We start from the raw sequence: 24838 nt of genomic DNA on the forward strand, positions 1-24838 counted from the left end.
TAGATGAAGTCACGATGAAAATTCAGTCACTCACTCTGTTTTGAAATTGGGGTTATTCCTTATCCTTTTACAAGAGAAGAGTATTTAATTTCAAAATTTCATTTTAAATTCAGAGAATGTCATTATGGTAAGAAGTTACCTGCAATACATATATAAGAGACAAGTCTACTTAGTTAGGATTAAATAACATTTTGTTATCACGAAAGTAAAGCAATTGTCAAAAGGAGCTTAACTCATCCACCACCTCTAAGGATAGCAGTAACGTGCTCTTAAGGCAGAGAAACTCCTGCCAAAAAGTCATATTGATGCTTCCAAAGATATAAGTAACAATACTGTCCTCTAAAAAGTTTCTTCTGGCTCTTTCTAAGATAATTCCCACTAACAGATTCCAAATTGCTTCTCCCAGTATCTTGAAATGCCAGCTACACTGTAGGAACACTACAGGGTACTTGGAGGACATTGATGTGTAAAATGAGGGCACAAATTGATAAAGAGTTTATAATTCAGATATTTTTAAGTAGCTATTTCCTAAAATGTATTTTATTTTATTTTAGGAAATAGTTACTTTACCTTGAAAGGTTTAAGATATATCAAGACCTGTTTGGACAAGTTTGGTCACTTGGTCCCTTCCTTGGTAAATGCAGTAACTGTGGAGCAAAGGAAAGGAGACAGAAGGAAGGAGGGAAAGAGAGAATGAGAGGGAGAATGAGAGGGAGAGGGAGCGGGAGAGGGAGAGATTGAGATTGAGTTTAACCTCCTTCAGGGTAACTAGAACTAACACATAAAACTTTAGATCCGTGAACAGAAGCCACTTTATGCCACTGAGACTGGGAAGCAGGAGGATTCATGCATGAGGATTGAAGCAGATATGTAGTAAGGAGCAGGGCTGAGAATGGGTTTAGAGAATTTCCTTGTTTTCCACAGTACTCCAGCCATCAGTTCCCCTCTGGAAGCCTAGTTGGGATGCCGTATGTACTTCCAAAAGTTTCATTTTCCACTTAAGTTAGTTTGGCTTTATTTTACTTTCAACAAGAGATGTTAAGCAATGCTATCATCACCATCACAACTGGAAGAGAGAGACACCAGGAAAGTATCTTGCCTCTAAATACCCAATGGCCGAACAGATTCTCATCTCTCTCCTATTGTCCACTACTGGTTGGTCACCCTTGGTATTATAAAGAAAAACAGCTTTCTTCTTATTTTCATCATTCTTAGCATTTCCCCACTATCTTAAGTAATCTCTGTTCATATAATTCTTTCTTAAACTTTTATTTTAGGTTCAGGAGTACAGGTTAAGGTTTATTAATAGGTAAATTGTGTGTCACTGGGATCTGGTGTACAGATTATTTTGCCACCCAGGTAATAAGCATAGTATTTGATAGGTAATTTTTTGATCCTCACCCTCTTCCACCCTCAAGCAGGTCCTGGGGTCTGTTGTTTCATTCTTTGTGTCTATGTGTACTCAGTGTTTAGCTCCCACTTATAAGAGAGTGTGTGATATTTGGTTTTCTGTCCTTATGCCAATTTGCTTAGGATAATGACCTCCAGCTCCATCTATGTTGCTGCAAAGGACATGATCTCATTCTTCCTATGGCTGCATAGTATTCCATAGTGTATATGTACCATATTTTCTTTATCCAGTCTACTGCTTATGGCATTTACGTTTATTCCATGTCTTTGCTATTGTGAAGAGTGCTGTGATGAACATATGCATGCATGCATCTTTACAGTAGAACAATTCCTATCCCTTTGGGTATGTACCCAATAATGAGATTGCTGGGTCAATTGGTAATTCCACTTTAAGTTCTTTGAAAAATCACCAAACTGCCTTCCACAATGGCTGGAATAATTTATATTCCCACCAGCAACGTATAAGTGTACCTTTTTCTTTGCAATCTTGCCAGTATCTGTTATTTTTCTGTTTTAATACTAGCCATTCTGACTGGTGTGAGACAGTATCTCATTGTGGTTTGATATGCATTTCTCTAATGATTTGTGATGTTAAGTATTGTTTCATATGCTTTTTGCCCACATGTATGTATGTCTTCTTTTGTAAAGTGTCTGTTCGTGTCCTTTGCCCACTTTTTAGCGGGGTTGTTTTTTGCGTGTTAAGTTTTTGTGGATTCTGGATATTAGACCTTTGTCAGATGCATAGTTTGCAAATGTTTCCTCCCATTCTGTAGGTTGTCTGTTTACTCTATTGATAGTTTCTTTTGCTGTACAGAAACTCTTTTGTTTAACTAGATACCATTTGTCAATTATTTTTGTTGCAATTGCTTTTGGAGCCTTTGTCATGAAATCTTTGCCAGGTCCTAGGTCTAGAATGGTATTTTCTAGGTTATTTTTCAGTGTTTTCAAAGTTTTATCCTTTACATTTAAGTCTAATCCATCTTGAGTTGATTTTTGTACATGATGTAAAGAAGGGGTCCAGTTTCAATCCTCTGCATATGGCTAGCCAGTTATCCTAGCACCATTGACTGAAGAGAAAGCTCTTTCCCCATTGCTTGTTTTAGTCAACTTAGTTGAAGATCAAATGGTGTAGGTGTGCAGAATTATCTCTGGGCTCGCTGTTCCATAGGTCTATAAGTCTGTTTTTGTACATGCTGTTTTGGTTACTATAGCCTTGTAGTCCAGTTTGAAGTTAGGTAACATGATGCCTACAGCTTTGTTCTTTTTGCTCGGAATTCTCTTGGTTATTTGAAATTTTTTTTTGCATCAATGTTCATCAGATATACTGGCCTAAAGTTTTCTTTTTTTGTTGAGTGTCTGCCAGGTTTTGGTATCAGGATGATGCTGACTTCATAAAATGAGTTAGGGAGGATTTCCTCCTTTCCAATTGTTTGGAATAGTTTCAGAAGGAATGTTACCAGCTCCTCTTTGTACTTCTCGTAGAATTCAGCTGTGAATCTGTCTTCTCCTGGGCTTTCTTTGGTTGGTAGGCTATTAATTACTGCCTCAATTTCAGAACTTGTTATTAGTCTATTCAGGGATTAGACCTCTTCCTCATTTAGTCTTGGGAGGGTGTATATATCCAGAAATTTATCTTCTTCTAAATTTTCTAGTTTATTTGTGTAGAGGTGTTTATAGTATTCTCTAATAGTAGTTTGTATTTCTGTGGCATCAGCGGTGATATCCCATTTCTCATTTTTATTGTGTCTATTTGATCCTTCTTTATTAGTCTAGCTAGTGGTCTATTTTGTTTAATTTTTTCAAAATACCAGCTCCTGGACTCATCAATTTTTGGAGAGTTTTTCGTTCTCTGAAAATCCTCAATAAAGTACTGGCAAACTGAATCCAGCGGTACATCAAAAACTTATCCACCACGATAAAGTCAGCCTTATTCCTGGGAGGCAAGGCTGGTTAAACATACCCAAATCAATACACTTAATCTATCACATAAACAGAACCAAAGACAAAAACCACATGATTATCGCAATAGATGTAGAAAAGGCCTTCGATAAAATTCAACATCGCTTCATGTTAAAAAAAACTCTCAATAAACTAGGTATTGATGGAACATATCTCAAAATAATAAGAACTATTTTTGAGAAACCCACAGCCAATATCATATTGAATAGTCAAAAGCTGGAGGCATCCCCTTTGAAAACTGGCACAAGACAAGGATGCCCTCTCTCACCATTCCTATTCAACATAGTGTTGGAAGTTCTGGTCGGAGAAATCAAGCAAGAGAAAGAAAGAAAGGATATTAAAATAGGAAGAGAGGAAGTCAAATTGTCTCTGTTTGCAGACAACATGATTCTATATTTAGAAAACCCCATCATCTCAGCCCCCAAACTCCTTAAACTGTAAGCAACTTCAGCAAGGTCTCAGGGTACACAGTCAATGTGCAAAAAGCACAAGCATTCCTTTACACCAACAATAGACAAGTAGAGAGACAAATTATGAATGAACTCCCATTCACCATTGCCACAAAGAGAATAAAATACTTAGAAATACAGCTAACAAGGGATGTGAAGGACCTCTTCAAGGAGTACTACAAACCACTGCTCAAGGAAATAAGAGAGGATACAAACAAATGGAAAAACATTTCATCCTCATGGATAGGAGGAATCAATATTCTGAAAATGGCCACAATGCCCAAAGTAATTTATAGATTCAATGCTATTCCCATCAAACTACCATTGACATTCTTCACAGAATTAGAAAAACATACTTTAAATTGCATATGGAATCAAAGAAGACAAGCCAAGAGAATACTGAGCAAAAAGAAAGCTGGAGGCATGACCCTACCTGACTTCAAACTATCCTGCAAGGCTACAGTGACCAAAACAGCATGGTACTGGTGTGAAAATAGACATATAGCTCAATGGAACAGAACAGAGAACTCAGAAATAACACCACATGTCTACAACCAACTGATCTTTGAAAAACCTGACAAAAACAAGCAATGGGGAAAGGATCTCCTATGCAAGTAAAAGGTGCTGGGAAAACTGGCTAGCCATATGCAGAAATCTGAAGCTGGACCCTTTCCTTACACCTTATACAAAAATTAACTCGAGATGGATTAAAGAAGCTTAAATGTAAAACCCAAAACCATAAAAACCCTAGAAGAAAACCTAGGCAGTACTATTCAGGACATAGGCATAGGCAAAGACTTCTTCATGAAAATGCCAAAAACAATTGCAACAAAAGTCAAAATTGACAAACGGGATCTAATTAAACTAAAGAGCTTCTGCACAGCAAAAGAAACTATCATCAGAGTGAACAAGCAACCTACAGAATGGGAGAAAAGTTTTGCAATCTGTCCATCTGACAAACGTCTAATATCCAGAATTTACAAGGAACTTAAAAAAGTTTACAAGAAGAAAGCAAACAACCCCATCAAAAAGTGGGCAAAGGATATGAACAGACACTTCTCAAAATAAGACATTTACTTAGCCAACAAACATATGAAAAAAGCTCGACATCAATGATCATTAGAGAAATGCAAATCAAAACCACAATGAGATGCCATCTCATGCCAGTCAGAATGGCGATTATTAAAAAGTCAAGAAACAATAGATGCTGGTGAGGCTGTGGAGAAATAGGAACGTTTTTACACTTTTGGTGGGAGTGTAAATTAGTTCAACCATTGTGGAAGACAGTATGGCAATTCCTCAATGATCTAGAACCAGAAATACCATTTGACCCATCAGTCCCATTATTGGGTATATACCCAAAGGAATATAAATCATTCTACTATAAAGACACATGTACACATATGTTTACTGCAGCACTATTCACAACAGCAAAGTCATGGAACCAACCCAAATGCCCATCAATGATAGACTGGATAAAGAAAAGTGGTACATAGACAGCATGGAATACTATGCAGGCATAAAAAGGAATGATACCATGTTCTTTGCAGGGACATGGATGAAGCTGGAAACCATCATCCTCAGCAAACTAACACAGGAACAGAAAACCAAACACCACATGTTCTCACTCATAAGTGGGAGTTGAACAATGAGAACACACAGACATAGAGAGGTGAACAACACACACCAGGGCCATTTTGGGGTAGGGGGCGAGGGGAGGGAACTTACAGGATCAGTCAATAGGTGCAGCAAACCACCACGGCACACGTATATCTATGTAACAAACATGCTCTGCACGTGTATCCCAGAACTTAAAGTATAATAAAAATAAAAATATAATATAAAATGTAAAAAAATTTTAAAATAGTTTTTAAAATTTTTAAATAGTTTTTTTGAATTCTGTGAAGAATGTTGTTGGTAGTTTGATAAGAATAGCATTAAATCTGTAAATTGCTTTGGGTAGTATGACCATTTTCACAATATTTGTTTTTCCTATCTAGGGGCATGGAATGTTTTTCCATTTTTCTGTGTCATCTCTGATTTCTTTGAGCAGCATTTTGTAATTCCCATTGTAGAGATCGTTCACCTCCCCAGTTAGCTGTATTCCCAGGTGTTCTATTCTTTTGAGAATAGAATTGCGAATGAGATTGCATTCTTGATTTGGCTCTCAGCTTGGATATTGTTGATGTATAGGAATGCTACTGATTTTTGGACATTGGTTTTTGTATCCTGAAACTTTGCTGAGGTTGTGCATCAGATCAAGGAGCTTTGGGGCCAAAAGTATGGGGTTTTCTAGGTATAGAAAAGATTTCAAACTATTCCTGTTTAATATAATTCTTTAACATAAAACACTTTGAAATTTTACTCAAAGATCTTCAGCTTTATATACTTTATATACTATTAAGTGAAACATGTAAAACCTGTGTTTGACTCAGTACAAATGGTTATTAGAAGAGTGGAATTCAATATTGGGTCTGAACATAAGAAAGAAAAAGTAATATACAAAATTTATTGATGGTAATCCTTAAACCAGGAAAACAGAAAGATACAACTGGGGTACCAATTCCTTCATTTTCTAACTTACCTTTCTTACTCATCATATTTCATTCATTTATCATACCCACTACCAAAACCTGGCCTTCCTTTCTCTGGGTGAATCATTCTCTTCCACCAATCTTCTGGTCTGAAAGGAAGCATGTGGAAGAATGAATGAAGAAGGGGTCACCTGAAGGGTCAGCCAAATATAATCTCTGATGGGTGGGGTGACAACTGTTACAGCACATCACCCTTACTTCCAACACTTTGTCATGCTGATGTCAGATATGTAAGATACAGCAGATTAATGGCTTGAAGTGGTTGTGGCTCAGAAATCTCCCTAGTATGATTGAGATGCAAGTTTTTGAAATCAAGATGGAAATATAGTAAGTGAAAAATAGGGCAAATCAATTTAAAGGTCATGGATATGAAAGCTGCAAATGATGTATCATATGCTACTTCAATCACCACTGAATGTCCAGCCACAGGAAGCAAGGAGAAAAGGAAACAAGCCATTGCTTTGTGCCCCATTTTGTGCAATGAGAACTGGGTTAAAAATATGCTTCTCCTTCATCCTTTCCTATTGCCGGATCCCTAGTTTAAGGCCTTTGGGAAAGTTAGGGGCACGTCTCCAGTCCACAGATTGTTCTTTGCTCCTATTACCATAACCACACTATTATTCCCAAAATACTATTTCATATTTGCCTATATTCAACAATTCAAACCCAGCAAAATGGCTTTTTAAACTAAGGACAATATTACATTTACCACATATCTTACTTGGCTCTATCAATGATTCCTAATTCTGTTATAGTATAAATTAATGTTCAAATATATGATTTACATTGAAGGGCTATCCAATAGTTGGCATTTGGGTATTACAGACCATTTCCAAAGGTACTCCTGTAAATATAACAGCATTTCTCAATGTTGTTAGGCTTAATGAAATTCATGTTAAATATTCATGAGTCATTGAGCTGTCTCCTGGCCTCTTGATTAAATTTTTCCTTAACTGGTCTAAACACTGGGATGTCTGTTAAGTATGTTTATCTTCTCTTTATTTAAGCCAGTGTTTCTCACAGTAAAATATTGCATTTGGAATGTTTCTTTGACCCTCCAGTCTTTTCTGTAAGATACAAACAAGCTCCTAATGTTGGCTGGAAAAAATTAATTGGAAGGTGAAAGAGGCATTCTTAAATTAAACAATACAAGAGTTCTACATTTTTTATTCATCTAAAAAAGGGGAATTCCATACAAATAAGACCAGTTGGAAACCAAATTTAATCTCAGAAATTTATTCTTTAGACTTCAAGAATCTTTTGAATCAGTCATCACCAGTTGATTAAAATCAACTAACTAATGGTTGATCTTTGTTCACTAAATGTTCTGGCTAGGCAACAAGACACCAAAATGAATAAACCTTTGTTGTTGTTTTTTACATAAGAAGCTCATAATCTAGTGAGAAAAATAGGAATATAGGCAATCATCACGTTAAATTATGATAAATATTAAAGGCATATGCACCAAGCCATGGGACTCAAAGGGAACAGAAAGCACTTCTGATTGGAAAACTCAAGGATAACAAGAATTGGTAGAAAATGTAATCTGTAATTTCCTGAACGATAAGTAGGAATAGTGGACAAGTGGAGAATGGGAGGGGAGAGGATACCCTAGCGAAGGCATGGCAGGAGCAAAGGCTCTGAGATCTGAAAGTGTAAGAATGTTTGGGAAAGGACACAGTTTGGGGCAAAGAGAAGAAGGTGTTGTTGAGGACAAAGTTTGAAAAATAGTTTGGACGTATATTGTAAAAACCTTAACAACCAATCCGAGTTGAACAGCCATTTGGGCTTTTCCAGCAGAGGAGCTCCATGATCAGAACTGTGCTTTCAAAAATAGCTGAGGACAGTGTGGAGGGGAGGAGGCTATTTGGAACTTTGTCAAAAATAGGAAAGCTTTATGAAATTATTTTTTATTACAAATCATGTTTTCAAAGGTGGCCCTGAAATTAGGAAGCATATATATACAAATATAAAAACATCTGGCCAGGTGCGGTGGCTCACGCCTGTAATCCCAGCACTTTGGGAGGCCGAGGCAGGCGGATCACGAGGTCAGGAGATCGAGACCATCCTGGCTAACATGGTAAAACCCTGTCTCTACTAAAAATACCAAAAATTAGCCGGGTGTGATGGCGGGCACCTGTAGTCCCAGCTACTCGGGAGGCTGAGGTAGGAGAATGGCGTGAACCCGGGAGGCGGAGCTTGCAGTGAGCCAAGATCGCACCACTGCACTCCAGCCTGGGCGACAGAGTGAGACTCCATCTCAAAAAAAAAGAAAAAAAAAAAGAAAAAAAAATCCCATCTGAGGACAGATATTTCAGTGTTCTTGATAAGCCAAAGGAGACTGCATTGTGTCTGGTGGATGACTGTAATCCTGGAAATCCAGTGCTTTGGCACTCCCACTGGGTCACAGGCCTGATTTTCATGAGCCTGGTGCAAGAGGTAGTTTGACATTATGTTGAAGAGGTAACCTTTATCAGAATTACTTGTTAATCCTCTGTGGATACCTGACCTCTGAGAGAGACCCTGTTACTTGGGAAGAGTCCAGCATAATACACATATGATTGCTTCATTTTCCCAGTATATTTAATTCAGTTACTTGTGGTGTGGAAGGAAGCCCTGGCTGAAATATTAAATTTCCATTTTAATTTCCAAACTACAATATTAAAACATTGTACTCATTAGTCTGAAAAGCAATACATGATAACAGCAGTCAGACCTCAACTTCTGGTAAGAGAGTAGAGGCTCATGGTAAAAAGCATGAGCTCTGAAGTCTGCCAGATCGTGGTGCACACTCCAGGTTTATTATTTACTGGCCTCAGTTTCCTAAACTATAGAATTTCAATACTAGTACCTACTCACTAGATTGTTATGAGAGTTACATAAGACAGTGCTTGTATAATCCTTGGCACATCAAAGCATTTAATAGATGTCAATTGTTCTTCCCTACATCATTGCTTGCCACATGGTACTCATATATTCTTATTTCAGATCACTTCTATTTCTTGAGTGATGAGTATTTGTAGCAAATATTTTTTCACAACATTTTTGTACTTTCCTTCATTTGTTCATTCATTATTATGGGATTTACTATGTGCTTGACACTAAACATTTCCATTTTGATTTACCTGCATGTCTATCATATGCTTTGCACAGAAAGTCTAAGATGGCATTGTATTTCTCTACCTGTAATCATTGATATTTTTCATCCATACATGCAAAGTCATCAGTGCTTTGCTCAGACTGTTCTTCCTAATAGCTACCCCATTAACTAATCTATCTATCTGTCTGTCTCTCTGTCTGTCTGTCTGTCTGTCTACCTACCTACCTACATACCTACCTATCTAATGTATTAAGATGTTTCTCGGCCAGGTGCAGTGGATCACACCTGCAATTCCAGCACTTTGGGAGGCCGAGGCGGGTGGATCACCTGAGGTCAGGAATTCGAGACTAGCCTGGCCAACATGGTGAAACCCTGTCTCTACTAAAAATACAAAAATTAGCTGAATGTGGCGGTATGTGCCTATAATCCCAGCTACTCAGGAGGCTGAGGCAGGAGAATCGCTTGAACCCAGGAGGTGGAGGTTGCAGTGAGCCGAGATCACGCCACTGCACTCCAGCCTGGGCAACAACTCCATCACAAACAAACAAAAAAGATGTTTCTCTTCCCTTTCCAGGAACCCAAACTCAGGCCATGGGATGTCCTGGTGTCTTTTGCATGGGAGTGTGAAAAGGCCATCCTTGGCAGTGGAGAGCCTATTTATTTATTTAGTTTGCCTTTTGTTTCACCTGAATTAAAATGATAAATTTTGAGTTGAGTCTCAGTTTTATAAATGGCCAAATCTATTTACACAGACACTGCAGGCCTACTGACATCTGTGGGGTGAATCCTGTCAGCTTCTTGGAAGAATTCATGCCTTATAATTTAACTGTATTGTTCACATCATCAAGTTCAGACCTGGAGAAATAGAAGCTGCTGAATAAATATTTTTAGTAGACTGATTAAATTCCATATCTAAAATTACCTTATCTGCAAATAATAGAAGTTGTATAATTTAGATCTATACAATTATTTTTAATAAAAAAAAGTACATTCTAACTGGGCCAACAGGGAAAAAAAAATAACTTAGTAGTTTTACTACTCTTCTAGAGTAGATTGGCCAGAAGTTTTGCCCTGAAACAAAAAATATGAATACACCTTCAAAGGAAAATGTAATGTGGGAGGCTGATGACTGATGACAAATGGGCTGCGTTTGTCGTTTTTAATTCTGAAAAAAAAAATCATTTCTCTTTTCCACCTACAACTTCTGCATTAAATAAAATGTTTCTTTGGATTTGTATGTGTTAATGAGGATGTTTTATATCAGCTCTAGGTGCATGTATGTGTGCTGCTATGTTTAACATCCAAACTCAGATTGTGTTCTATTAGTACATCCTGGAAAATCCCACCATGAAGAGGAAAACTAGTGACACACATGGTTAAGGGAGCTGAGAAAGTGGAAACTGACGTTCCCTTTTAAGACTTTGTTATATCAGTGACACAGAGATGCTGATATACAGTTCAGCTTTCCTATCTTTTATTCCCAGGGATCATCCCCCATCCTTGGTGCAAAGAAAAGAGAAGACCATAATTGATGTATAATAATAGAATTATTAATATCAACATAAGTCTTACTACATGTCATTTAATCGTCACGTTTACTTTAAAAGGCAGTCACTCTATTCCCATTTTTCAGATAAAGATACTGAGGCAAAGAAAGGTCAAGTGATCTGTTCAAGGTCACATTGGTAGTAGGTGGTAGAGCTAGATTTCAAACCCTTAAAATTTAACTCCAGTCTTCACAATTTAATCACTATTAAACTGTAATGGCCTCTGTCTATTATAATAATGTTATTATATTATTTACAATATTATTAATTGAAGAAATATAATTTCTGCAACATGCCATGATAGAATAATTAGATTTACACTCCCTTAAAAAGTCTGTTATGCAACCCTATCTCAAGTGATTGACTACAATATTCTGAAAGAATTAAATAAGCTGTTAATGGAACGCAAAACCATGAAGCCTGGGAGGAGCCTGGTATACCCCTCAATATCCTATTCATTTGCCTGTGATATAATATTAGGCTACAAGAAAAAATAATCATAACATTAGGTTGCAATATGCAACCAGGTAAAATTCAAACAAGGTGTGACCCTAAAGAAGCATTTACTACTGTTTTTCTTGTGCAAGCTGTGTGATGGATGTACAAGTTCTTCAGCTCTTGCTTTGGCCTAGTATATATGTAACATGAATTCAGTCTTAGTTACTAATTAACTGAACATTTCCCGCCATAGCTGCATTCTCTCAAAAAACATAACATGTCTCATTGAAAGGACTTCATCTGCTTCACTATATCTTTAATTATATTAGCTTTACAAGTATCTGTTACTTTGTTCAATTCCCTTCATCCTTGTTTTCATTCCAGTTCCTTCCCAAACTAATCATCTACCCATTCTTACCTTTGTTTCTAGGCAGTCCCTATATTGGACTTCTAACATTTATTCTTAAAGTTGTCATAGTCAAAATAGGTAAATTACAGAAACATGTAATGGATATAATACTAGAGAGAGTACTTTGATATATTGGTATATACTCTGTGAATATATATTTTTACATAATTGAGCTTAAACTAGAGATTTCTATCTTTGTACTTACTCATTCTATTAGCATATCATAATAATTTACCAAATTATTAAAAACTCAATACAAAATTTTTAATTACTGAGTAATATTTTATTATTTGAATTCTCCATAATTTAATCATTCCTCTTTTGTTGAAGATTTGGGGGATTTCCAATTTTTTCTTATAAATACTACTGTAATTACCAGTTGGGATATAAATAATTATCCACAATTCTGATTATTTTTCAAGTACTTACGATGAAAAAAAATCAGTCCAAAGGTATGAACACTGGAGAAGTTCTTGCTATATATTAATAATTTTTAGGAGTCATATTTTACCAGTTAACATAAACCCAACCATGGATAAGTGTCTCTCGGCTGCAGCTTAACCACAATTTAACATAATTATGCAAGTAAACAACACTTTCATGAACATCAGGTTAGATTGCGAAAGAATGAAAAATATCTTCGCTTCTATGATAACAAACAAGAAAATGAAGGTAAAATTATCATCATACTTTTTACTGAGTTATCAAAGAGTTGTGGACTCAAGGAAATGTTGGTGAATTGACATCCAGAGGAGGAAGAACCCTTCAGAGTTGAGCAGATGGCTATATCAATTTCCATACATGAAGTCAATCAACTGGTTTGGATTTTAACAGATAGGAAAGAAAACCTACAATAGATACCACTGCAAGGGAAAGTAAAATAGTTGAAGCTTTAAATTTAAGGTGATATGGAAAAAAAATAGACAGAGATCTAGATGATCCCTAAATACAAAAAATATATCACTCAACTTAATAATTCTCTTTTATCTACAAAATTTTACTGAGAAGGCAGCAGTAAAGAAGGTGCTAGTGACTCTACTGGTACTTGAATTCTGGACCCCGGTGGGATTCAATCCAAAGGTTAATCAAATCTATCTAAAACTGAGTCACAACTCTTTTCCAGCTCAAATACTGCTGAGAATATAGAGGTCAGTAACATGATAGCAGCAGTGTGAGAGGTTGAAAACTATGTTATCCAAAGTTAAATTGAATCTATTAAAGCTGTGAACCAATACCAGTTAAACTTGATCTTTTTTGAAATCTGAATAAGTAGCCCCTATTCTAGCAGTCAGAGAGAAGATAGCATTGAAACCTCTAGCGAAAACAAAATAAAATCAAAAGAAAATCATACTTTAGTCTCCACTGTTGCTTAAAACACGGTATTCCGAATAAGATTTTAAAACTGGTAAGATAGCACTTTGGAAGGCTGAGGTGGGCAAATCACCTGAGGTCAGGAGTTCAAGAGCAGCCTGGCCAACATGGTGAAACCCATCTCTACTAAAAAATACAAAAATTAGCCAGGCATGGTGGCACACACCTGTAATCCCAGCCTTTAGGGAGGCCAAGGCAGGAGAATTGCTTGAATCGGGGAGGCAGAGGTTGCAGTAAGCTGAGATCGCACCACTGCACTCCAGGCTGGGTGACAGAACGAGACTCTGTCTCAAAAAAATTAATAAAATAAATAAATAAATAAATAAATAAAACTGGTAAGATATGTTAAAAAAGAAAATATAACCTATTATTGAGAGAAGAAACAAACAAGAAGCAGACACTGAAAGGATCAAGATATTGGAATTAGCAGATAAGGATTTTAAACAATTATTATGTTTGCTAATTTAAAGGAAAATGGACATAGTGAATAAAGAAATGGGGATTTTCAAGGTAGAAATGAAAACTTTAATGAGAGAAATTCAACAACATCTAAATAAATGAAGATATAAACGATGTTTATTGATTGAAAAGTTAAATATTTTTAAGATGTCAGTTCTTCCCAAATAATAAAAAGGCAAACAACCCAATTTTTAAAATGTGATTGGATTTTCTGTTCTGGAAAAGATGTAGTAGATGAACTCCTCTGTTGTTCTTCCCACTAAGTACCACTGAAAACATATGATATTGCATATAAGAAAAACATAGGAATGCTCTGAAAGATGGCAAGAAGAAGGCACATTGGCCAGGGACTTCAGGTCCTGAGTGACAAGATGACAATGAATTTCCTGGGTTTTCTTTCTGCTTCGTATATGTCCCACTGGGTGCTTAAATATTGGAAATACCAATGTGTTCAGACAAGAGGGACCTAAGAAAAGCCCACTCTTTCTAGTCAAAGGAGCAAGAGAGAGGCAGCATAGCAAGACACAAAACTTTTAGACAGTAACTGTCCTACTTCAAGCAAACACTACATAAAAAACTCTGGCCTTAACTCATCTTGGTCATCAGAAGCTTCCACCCTCACCTGGCTGTGTGTGTGGTAAAGCACTGCGATGGGATCAGAGAAGTTTGAGTGTGGAGCCAGGACTTTTGAATACACTGGATAATAATAAGCACTGCCCCTACCCTGTAGTGTCAGTGGGGGCAATTTGAGAAGGCATAGTGAGATGTCATCCCTCACCCAAGGTATAGAGACTGAGTAAGAAGTCTAGATTATCCCCTCAAATTGGCATAGGATTTTTTAAGGACCAAAATAAAAAAGAACTGTCAACCCAGAATTTTGTATCCAGTGAAAATGTCTTTCAGGAATGAAGGAGAAATAAAGGCATTCTCATATGAAATAGAATTAAGAGAATTTGTTACTAGCAAACCTATGCTAATATAATTGTTAAAGGAAATTCTTAAAACAGAAAATTAGAAAGGAAGTATTTTGGAACATTGTGAAGGAAGGAAGAGCAATGAAAGGAGGAAAGATGGGAAACACAACAGACTTTTATTATCCTCTTAAGTTTCTAAATTATGTTTGATGATTGTGATGAAAATGACAATAATGGCTCTGCTATCTGGCACCCCTGGACCCATGACCCACCAACCCAATAATCAGTCAGACTCTTGCATGTGCCATGTCTGGTTCCTCCAGTGTAACCACTTTCTCCTATGAAAAAAGTGGCTCAACAGCTCTGGCTGGAGCCAAGGCTCAACAGTGTAAACATTTCCCAGGCAGCTGCAGGCTTGGAACAATTCTGTCTGCAGAATGTTCAACAAGACAGACCTCTGCTGACTGGAGTATCTTCAAGTATGAATCCCTTCAGACCTCAGAAGGTCTGTTCCTTTTCATAGTAAAATGAATCTTTTCAAAGGTTTCCCAAACTATTTCTCATGAACCAGTGAATATTCAAGAGCACTAAACTTGAAGCACATACAAAAGCTTATGCCTGTAATACATGTGCCATAATACACAGACGTTTACTTTTATCAGTCCTTAACGTCTACCTCTCTGAATTTCCATGAATTTCTATTTCACAAGTTAATTGTATTATATACACTGGCAGCAACATACAATAAAATACTTAGTATAAAAAATGACAATATTGTCTGATGAGATTTTCAATGTATATAGAGAAAATATATAAGATCTTTGTATGACTAATGAGAAAGATTAAAAGGACTTAAAGGAGAGGTATGATTTCTAAATTGTATTCATAATGGTAAAAAGTCAACACCAATAGACTGTAGTAAGTTATGTCTCTATAATGTAATATCTATAGCAACCACTAAAAAATACACACAAAAAGATCTAAAAAATTACAAAAGTAAAACTACAGAAAAGTGAAAATTAAATTCCAAAAAGTTCAAGTAGCCTACAGGAAGGCAGAAAAAAAAAACCAGAAAAGGAAAAACAGAGGAAACAAGCAGAACAAGAAATATGTCAGATATATCAATAAATACATAACATTAATAATTTAAATATACCAACTAAAAGACAAAGAGCCGAGTGAGGAGGATAAAAGACCCACTACGTGTTTTTTAGTCTCTAGATTTATTTATTGAGTTTGCCGCGTTTCTTTAGCACCATTCATATTTCACAGTACTTTCATATATTCATAGCACTATGAATTTAATATATTCATAGTACTCCCAAGGTTCCTACTTTCCTCTGTTTACTTTTTGAAAATTTTTTTATTTTAATTTTTGTGGGTACATTTCTGTGGGTATTGCATGCCTGGATCAAAACATTTTTTATGTACTCTATAAACACCTACCATGTACCCACAAAAATTCAAAATCTATACCTACTGTTTTACATCAAGTAAAATAGGGTATCCATTCCCTTGAGTATTTACCCATGTTTCATATATTCATAATACTCCCAAGGGTCCTACTTTCCTCTCTTTACTTTTTGAAAAAAGTTTTTATTTTAATTTTTGTGGGTATTGCATACCTGTATCAAAACATCTTATCTACTCTATAAATATATACACATAGCATGTGCCCACAAAAATTCAAAATATATACCTATTTTACATGATGTAAAATAGGGTATCCATCCCCTTGAGTATTTATCCTTTGTGTTACAAACAGTTACACACTTTTAGTTACTTTAAAATATACAATTAAATTATTATTAACTGTAGTCACTCTGTTGTGCTCTCAAATACTAGGTTTTAGTCATTCTAACTACATTTTGTACCTATTAACTATCCCCACCTCACCCCACTCAGACCCAACTACCCTTCCCAGTCTCTGGTAACCATTCTTCTGCTTTCTATCTCCATGGTTTTAATTGTTTTTATTTTTAGATCCCGTTAATACATGAGAACATGCCATGTTGGTTTTTTTTTTTTTTTTTTACCGGGCTTATTTCACTTAGCATAATGACCTTCCCTTCCATCCATGTTGTTGCAAATAGCAGGATCTCATTTTTAATAGCTGAATAGTACACTCCACAGTGTATATTTATGACATGTTCTTTATTCATTTATCTGTTGATGGGCACTTAGTTTGCTTCCAAATCTTGGCTATTGTGATTAGTGCTGCAATAAACATGGGAATGTAGATGTCTATTCAATATGCTGATTTCCTTTCTTTGGGGTATATACCCAGCAGTGGGATTGCTGGATCGTATGGTAGCTCTATTTTTAGTTTTTTGAGGAACCTCCAAACTGTTCTCCATAGTGGTTGTACTAATTTACATTCCCACCAACAGCGTACGGTGTTCCTTTTTCTCCACATCCTTGCCAGTATTTGTTATTGTGTGACTTTTAGATATAAGCTATTTTAACGGAGGTGACATGATATGTCATGTAGTTTTTGTCATTCTCTGATGATCAGTGCTACTGGGCACTTTTCATAAGCCTGTTTGCCATTTGTATGGCTTCTTTTGAGAAATGTCTATTCAAATTTTTGCCCATTTCTAAATCACATTATTAGATTTTTTTCCCCAGGGAGCTGTCTGAGCTCCTTATATGTTCTGGTTATTAATTGATTGCCAGATGGGTAGTTTGCAATGGGTATTTTTCTCCCACTCTGTGGGTTTTGTCTTCAGTTTGTTGATTGTTTCCATTGCTGTGCAGAAGCTTTTTAACTTGATATGATCCCATTTGTCCATTTTTGCTTTGGTTGTCTATGCTTGTGGGGTATTGTTCAAGAAATTTTTGCCCAGACCAATGTCCTGGAGAGTTTTTCTAAGGTTTTCTTGTCATGGTTTTATAGTTTTAGGTCTTAGATTTAAATATTTAATACAAGAAGGGAGAAAAATGGCAGACAGGAGGCAGGACTGAATTGCAGCTTCCACTCAGACTCATAGAGCAGTGTGTGGAGACATGAACTTTTGCTCCAAGAACTACCACAGGAACATACCAGGAAGGCTGAGAGAATCCACAGACCCTTTAAGGGAAGCAGGTTGCTCCTGCAGATCCCAGGAAACAGCCCAAAAACTGTGAGTGCCCAAAGTGTGAAAGTGGGAAAGAGGGATAGTCCATCCCCAGACACACACCCTCAGTGGGGAACCCGAAGGTCCAGATTATGGGAGAAGGATTTGACCTTACCTGGAGCTGAGACAACTTGAGAGAACTAAGCAAAATACAGGGGTAGAAGAAGCAGCGAAAAGAGCCCTATGGGCTTTCTCAGCCCCCAGGAAAGCCATTTCTGACTTTGTCTCGCAGAGGTCCTTGGAGAGGGCTGCCAGAGGAACTGAGAAAAGACCACAGAAAGAAGGAAACTTCCAGCTACTTTGTAACAGTTTTGACCGAATGCAAAGATCCCTGGACAGAACTCTGAAGAAGGGGTGAATCTGGAGTGCAGACACAGCACAGAAGCCACAGCAGGCGCAGAGGCATGAAACCTGAAAGCCAGGAGGCTGGTAGCCTGGGGCAAGTTCTCAGTCCTGCTCACCCACTGCCGTTAAACAAACTCTGTGCTGTTAAGGGGGCAGGGTGGGAGTGAGACCAGCCTTTTCGGTTGCATAGGACCTGGATGAAGCCTGTCACTGCCAGCTTTCCCCAGTTCCCTGGTGACCTGCATGACACAGCAGAAGCAGCCATAATCCCCCTGGGAACATAACTCCATTGGCCTGAGAACCACACCCCCATCTCCCATAGCAGCCACAGGAAGCCCTGCCCAAGGAGACTCTGAGCTCAGACATGCATAACCCTGTCCCCACCTGATAGTTTTTCTCTACCTACCCTTGTAGCCAAAGACAAAGGACATATTCTCTCCTGAGCTCTGGGGCCCCACCCACCACATGATCACTTCTATATTACCAGAGCTGATGCTCTCTTGAAAGCACCACCGCCTGGCAGGAGGCCAAAGAACACAAAATTAGTGCAATAAACTACAACTAAGGACCCTCACAGACTCCATTTCACTCCCCTGCCACCAGCTGCACCAGAGCAGGTGCTGCTATCCACAGCTGAGAGACTGAAGATGGCTCACATCACAGGACTCTGTGCAGACACCCCCCAGTACCAGCCCAGAGCCTGGTAACTCCATTTGGTGGCTAGATCAAGATGAGAAATAACATTCACTATAGTTTGGCACTAAGGAAGCCACATCCCTAGGAAAAAGGGGAGAACACTACATCAAAGGAGAACCTCATGGGACAAAAGAACCTGAATGGCAGCTCTCGAGCCCAGATATTCCTGGTGACATAGTCTACCAAAAAAGGAAAAAAACAGAAAAAAACAATTCTGGTAATATGAAAAAACAAGGTTCTTTAACCCCCCAGCAAAGATCACACCAGCTCACTAGCAATGGATGCAAACCAAGACGAAATCTCTGAATTGCCAGAAACAGAATTCAGAAGGTCAACTATTAAGCTAATCTAGAAGGCACCAGAGGAAGGTGAAGTCCAACTTAATGAAGTAAAAAAAGTGATACAAAATATGAAGGGAAAAATATTCAGTGAAATAGCTAAATAAAAACAATCACAACTGGAAATGAAGGACACACTTAGAGAAATGCAAAATACACTGAAAAGTCTCATCAATGGAATCAAACAAGCAGAAGACAGAACTTCAGAGCTCAAAGACAAGGTTTTTGAATTAACCCAATTAAACAAAGACAAAGAAAAATGAATTTTAAAAAATGAACAAAACCTCCAAGAAGCTTGGGAGTATGTTCAATAACCAAACCTAAGGATAATTGGTATTCCCGAGGAGGAAGAGAAATCTAAAAGTTTGGAAAACATATATGAGGGAATAATCAAGGACAGCTTCCCTGGCCTTGCTAGAGATCTAGGCAACCAAATACAAGAAGCTCAACGAACGCCTGGGAAATTCATCGCAAAAAGATCATTGCCTAGGCACATAGTCATCAGGTCATCTAAAGTCAGAACAAAGGAAAGAAGCTTAAGACCTGTGAGACAAAAGCATCAGGTAACCTATAAAGGATAACCTATCAGATTAACAGCAGATTTCTCAGCAGAAACCCTACAAGCTAAAAGGAATTGGTCCGTATCCTCAGCCTCCTTCAACAAACAATTATCAGGCAAGAATTTAAGCTTCATAAGTGAAGAAAAGATACAGATTTTTTTTCAGACAAACAAATGCTAAGAGAATTTGCCACTACCAAGCCAGGACCACAATAATTGCTAAAAGGAGCTATAAATCTTGAAACTCATTCTCAAAATACAGCAAAATAGAATCTCCTTAAAGCATAAATCTCACAGGACCTATAAAACAACAACAATAAACAAATTTTTTAAAAAAGTATTCAGGCAATGAACAGCACGATGAATACAGTAGTACCTCACATCTCAATACTAACATTGAATGTAAATGACCTAAATGCTCCACTTATTTGGCAGAAAGGATAAGAATTCACCAATAAAGTACCTCCTGTCTTCAAGAGACTCATCTGACACATAGGACTCACATAAACTTAAGGTAAAGAGGTGGAAAAGTATATTTCATGGAAATTGATACCAAAAGCAGGCAGGAGTAGCTATTCTTATATCAGAAAAAATAAACTTTAAAGCAACAGCAGTTAAAAAAGACAAAGAGGGACATTATATAATGATAAAAGGACTTGTCGAACAGGAAAATATCACAATCTTGAATACATATGCACCTAACACTGGAGCTTCCAAATTTATAAGACAATTACTACTAGACCTAAGAAATGAGATAGACAGCAACACAATAATAGTGGAGTTATTCAATACTCCACTGACAGCACTAGACAGGTCATCAACACAGAAAGTCAACAAAGAAACAATGGACGTAAACTATACCCTAGAGCAAATGGACTTAATAGATACTTACAGAACATTCTGCCCAACACCTGCAGAATATACATTCTATTCATCAGTACATGGAACATTCCCCAAGATAGGCCATATGATAGGCTGAAAAACAAGTGTTAATAAATTTTAAAAATTTGAAATTGTATCAAGTACTCTCTCAGACCACAGTGGATTAAAATTGGAAATCAACCTTAAAAGGAACCCTCAAAACCATGCAAATATATGGAAATTAAATAACCTACTCCTGAATGATCATTGAGTCAACAATAAAATCAAGATAGAAATTTTAAAAGTCTTTGAACTGAATGATAATAGTGAAACAATCTATCTAAACTTCTAGGATACAGCAAAGGCAATGCTAAGAGGAAAGTTCATAGCATTAAATACCTACATCAAAAAGTCTTAAAGAGCACAAATAGACAATCTAAGGTTACACCTCAAGGAACTAGAGAAAGAAGAACAAACCAAACCCAAACCAAGCAGAGGAAAAGAAGTAACAAAGATCAGAGCAGAACTAAGTGAAATCAAAACAAAAAAGATACAAAAGATAAATGAAACAAAAAGCTGGTTATTTGAAAAGATAAATAAAATTGATAGTCTATTATCAAGATTAACCAAGAAAAGAAGAGAGAATCTCTAAAGAATGTCAATTAAAAATGAAACAGGAGATATTACAACTGATACCACAGAAATACAAAAGATCATTTGAGGCTACTATGAATACCTTTACATGCACAAACTAGAAAACATAGAGGAGATGGGTAAATTCCTGGAAATATGCAACCCTCCTAGATTAATCCAGGAAGAAATAGAAACTCCAAACAGACCAATAACAAGCAACAAGACTGAAATGGTAATAAATACATTGCCAACAACAACAAAAAAATCTAGGACTAGATGGATTCACAGCTGAATTCTATCAGACATTCAAAGAATTGATACCAATCCTATTGAAACTATTCTGAAAGATAGAGAAAGAGGGAATCCCTCCTAAATCATTCTATGAAGCTAGTATCACTTTAATACCCAAACCAGGAAAAGACATAACAAAAAAACAAAACTACAGACCAATGTATACCTGTCTGGGTCTTTTGTGGTTCTATATAAATTTTAGGATTGTTTTTCTATTTATATTTCTGTGAAGAGTGTCATTGATATTTTGATAGAAACTGCACTGAATCTATAGATTGCTTTGGGAACCACGGACATTTTAACAATATCGATTCTTGTAATTTATGAACATGGAATATCCAAAATTTTCCGAAAACTGCGAACACTGGTGAGAGAAATACAAGAAAAGCTATACAAATGGAGAGGTATTTATGGATTAGAAGAGTCATATTGTTTTTTTGAGACAGAGTCTCACTCTGTTGCCCAGGCTGGAGAGCACTGGTGCAATCTTGGCTCACTGCAACCTCTGTCTCCTGGGTTGGAGCACTTCTCCTGCCTCAGCCTCCCGAGTAACTGGGATTACAGGTGTTCTCCACCACGCCCAGCTAATTTCTGTATTTTTAGTAGAGACAGGGTTTCATCATGTTGACCAGGCTGGTCTCAAAGTCCTGACCTCAGGTGATCCACCCACCTCAGCCACCCAGAGTGCTAGAATTACTGGCCTGAGCCACTGTGCCCTGCCTCATGTTGTTAATATATAAATTCTCCCCAAATTGATCTACAGCATCGATACAATTCCTATTAAAATTCCATCAGGTATATTTTTAATTAACAAACTGATTCTAAAATTTACAAAGAAATGCCAAATACTAAAAATAGCCAAAACAACTTTGAAAAAGAACACTATCTGATTCAAAATTTACTGTAAAGGTATAGCAATAAAAACAGTGTAGGGCTGATATAAAAGTAGACAAATATATCAATGGAACAGAATAAAGAATCCTGAAATAAACCTATATATATATATGTGTGTGTGTGTGTGTGTGTGTGTGTGTGTGTGTATTGATTTTTAATAAATGTCTCAAAGCAATTCAATGGCAAAGGATAATTTTTCAAAAAGTTGTGCTGTCACAAGTAGATATTCATATGCAAAAATATGATCCTCAAACAATACATAAAAATTAACTTGAGTCACAGGACTAAATATAAATTAAAGTGATATAAAATCCAGAGATACATTTAGGAGAAAAATCTTAGTAACCTTAAGCTTAGCAGTGATTTTTTAAAACATGACATTAAAAAGCATAAAGTATAGAATAAAAGATTAATAAATTGAAGTTTAATTTGTAATAAAACTTTTCTTCTTCAAAAGACAATGTTAAGAAGAAGTAAAGGCAGGTCATAGACTGGGAAAAATATTTGCAAAACAGATATCTGAAAAAGGATTTGTATTTGTAATATATAAGGAATTCTTATAACTCAAAACAAACAACATACTACAAAGTGGACAAAAAATTTGAGTGTATGTGTCACCAGAAATTGATTTGTTGATATGATATGAGGTAGGGGACAAGATATTGTCATGACCTTGGGATGGGGAAGATATCTTGTCACAAGAAATGCTAATGCTGAAGGAAAAGTTTTGTAAATTACATTCAAATTGAGAACCTATTGTCAAACGATACTGAGAGAATAAAAAGTCAAATCATGGCGTAGGATAAAATATATGCAATACATAGAAATAGCAGAAAACATGTTTCTAGAACATAAAAGGAACTCCTACGTGTTAACAGAAAATAATTTCTACAAGTTTTCTGTAAATCTGAAACTGCTCTAAAAAATACAGTATATTTTTTAAAACATGGAAGGAAGGAAGGAAGGATTAACTCATTAGAAAAAAGAGCAAAGTTGAACAGACACTTTCCTAAACATGATATCCAAGCAGTTAAACAAGCATATGAAAAGGTGCTTAATTTTTGTATAAGGTGTAAGGAAGGGGTCCAGTTTCAGTTTTCTGCATATGGCTAGCCAGTTTTACCAACACCATTTATTAAATAGGGAATCCTTTCCCCATTGCTTTTTCTTGTTGGGTTTGTCGAAGATCAGATGGTTGTAGATGTGTGGTGTTATTTCTGAGGCCTCTGTTCTGTACTCAAGATGGATTAAAGACTTAAATGTAAGACCTAAAACCATAAAAACCCTGGAAGAAAACCTAGGCAATACCATTAAGGACATAGGCATGGGCAAAGACTTCATGACTGAAACACCAAAAGCAATGGCAACGAAAGCCAAAATTGACAAATGGGATCTAATTAAACTAAAGAGCTTCTGTACAGCAAAAGAAACTATCATCACAGTGAACCGGCCACCTACAGAATGGGAGAATTTTTGCAATCTATCCATCTGACAAAGGGCTAATATCCAGAATCTACAAGGAACTTAAACAAATTTACAAGAAAAGAAATAAACAACCCCATCAAAAAGTGGGTGAAGGATATGAACAGACACTTCTCAAAAGAAGACATTTATACAGCCTACAAACATATATAAAAAATGCTCCTCATCACTGGTCATTAGAGAAATGCAAATCAAAACCACAATTAGATACCATGTCACGCCAGTTAGAATGGCGATCATTAAAAAGTCAGGAAACAACAGATGCTGGAGAGGATGTGGAGAAATAGGAATGCTTTTACACTGTTGATGGGAGTGTAAATTAGTTCAACCATTGTGGAAGACAGTGTGGCGATTCCTCAAGCATCAGAACCAGAAATACCATTTGACCCAGCAATCCCATCACTGGGTATATACCCAAAGGATTATAAATCAATCTACTATAAAGACACATGCACACGTATGCTTACTGCAGCACTATTTACAACAGCAAAGACTGGACTGAACCCAAATGCCCATCAATAATAGACTGGGTAAAGAAAATGTGACACATATATACCATGGAATACTATGCAGCCTTGAAAAACAATGAGTTCATGTCCTTTTCAGGGACATGGATGAAGCTGGAAACCATCATTCTCAGCAAACTGACACAGGAACAGAAAACCAAACACCACATGTTCTTACTCATAAGTGGGAGTCGAACAATGAGAACACATGTACATAGGGAGGGCAACATCACACACCAGGGCCTGTTGTGGGGGTGGGGAGAAGGGGAGGGATAGCATTAGGAAAAATACCTAATGCATGCAGGGCTTAAAACCTGGATGACGGTTAATGGGTACAGCAAACCACCATGACACATGTATACCTATGTAACAAACCTGCATGTTCTGCACATGTATCCCAGAATTTAAAGTATATATATATTTTAAAAAGGTGCTTAAGCTTGTTAGTGATTCTGGAACCAGAACTT

General features: G+C 36.8%; 1 long non-coding RNA gene and 1 pseudogene across 1 annotated transcript in view; one reads left to right on the forward strand and one right to left on the reverse strand.

Moving 5' to 3' along the window:
* LOC129526235 (uncharacterized) overlaps window positions 1-24838 on the reverse strand; it is a 272494-nt gene that overhangs the window by 42840 nt on the left and 204816 nt on the right. The gene's annotated exons all lie outside the window — the stretch shown is intronic.
* Window positions 14957-15173, forward strand: LOC109029303 (guanine nucleotide-binding protein G(I)/G(S)/G(O) subunit gamma-5-like; annotated as a pseudogene).

The sequence above is a fragment of the Gorilla gorilla genome, chromosome 14 (assembly GCF_029281585.2).
Source record: "Gorilla gorilla gorilla isolate KB3781 chromosome 14, NHGRI_mGorGor1-v2.1_pri, whole genome shotgun sequence".
Taxonomy (NCBI): domain Eukaryota; kingdom Metazoa; phylum Chordata; class Mammalia; order Primates; family Hominidae; genus Gorilla; species Gorilla gorilla.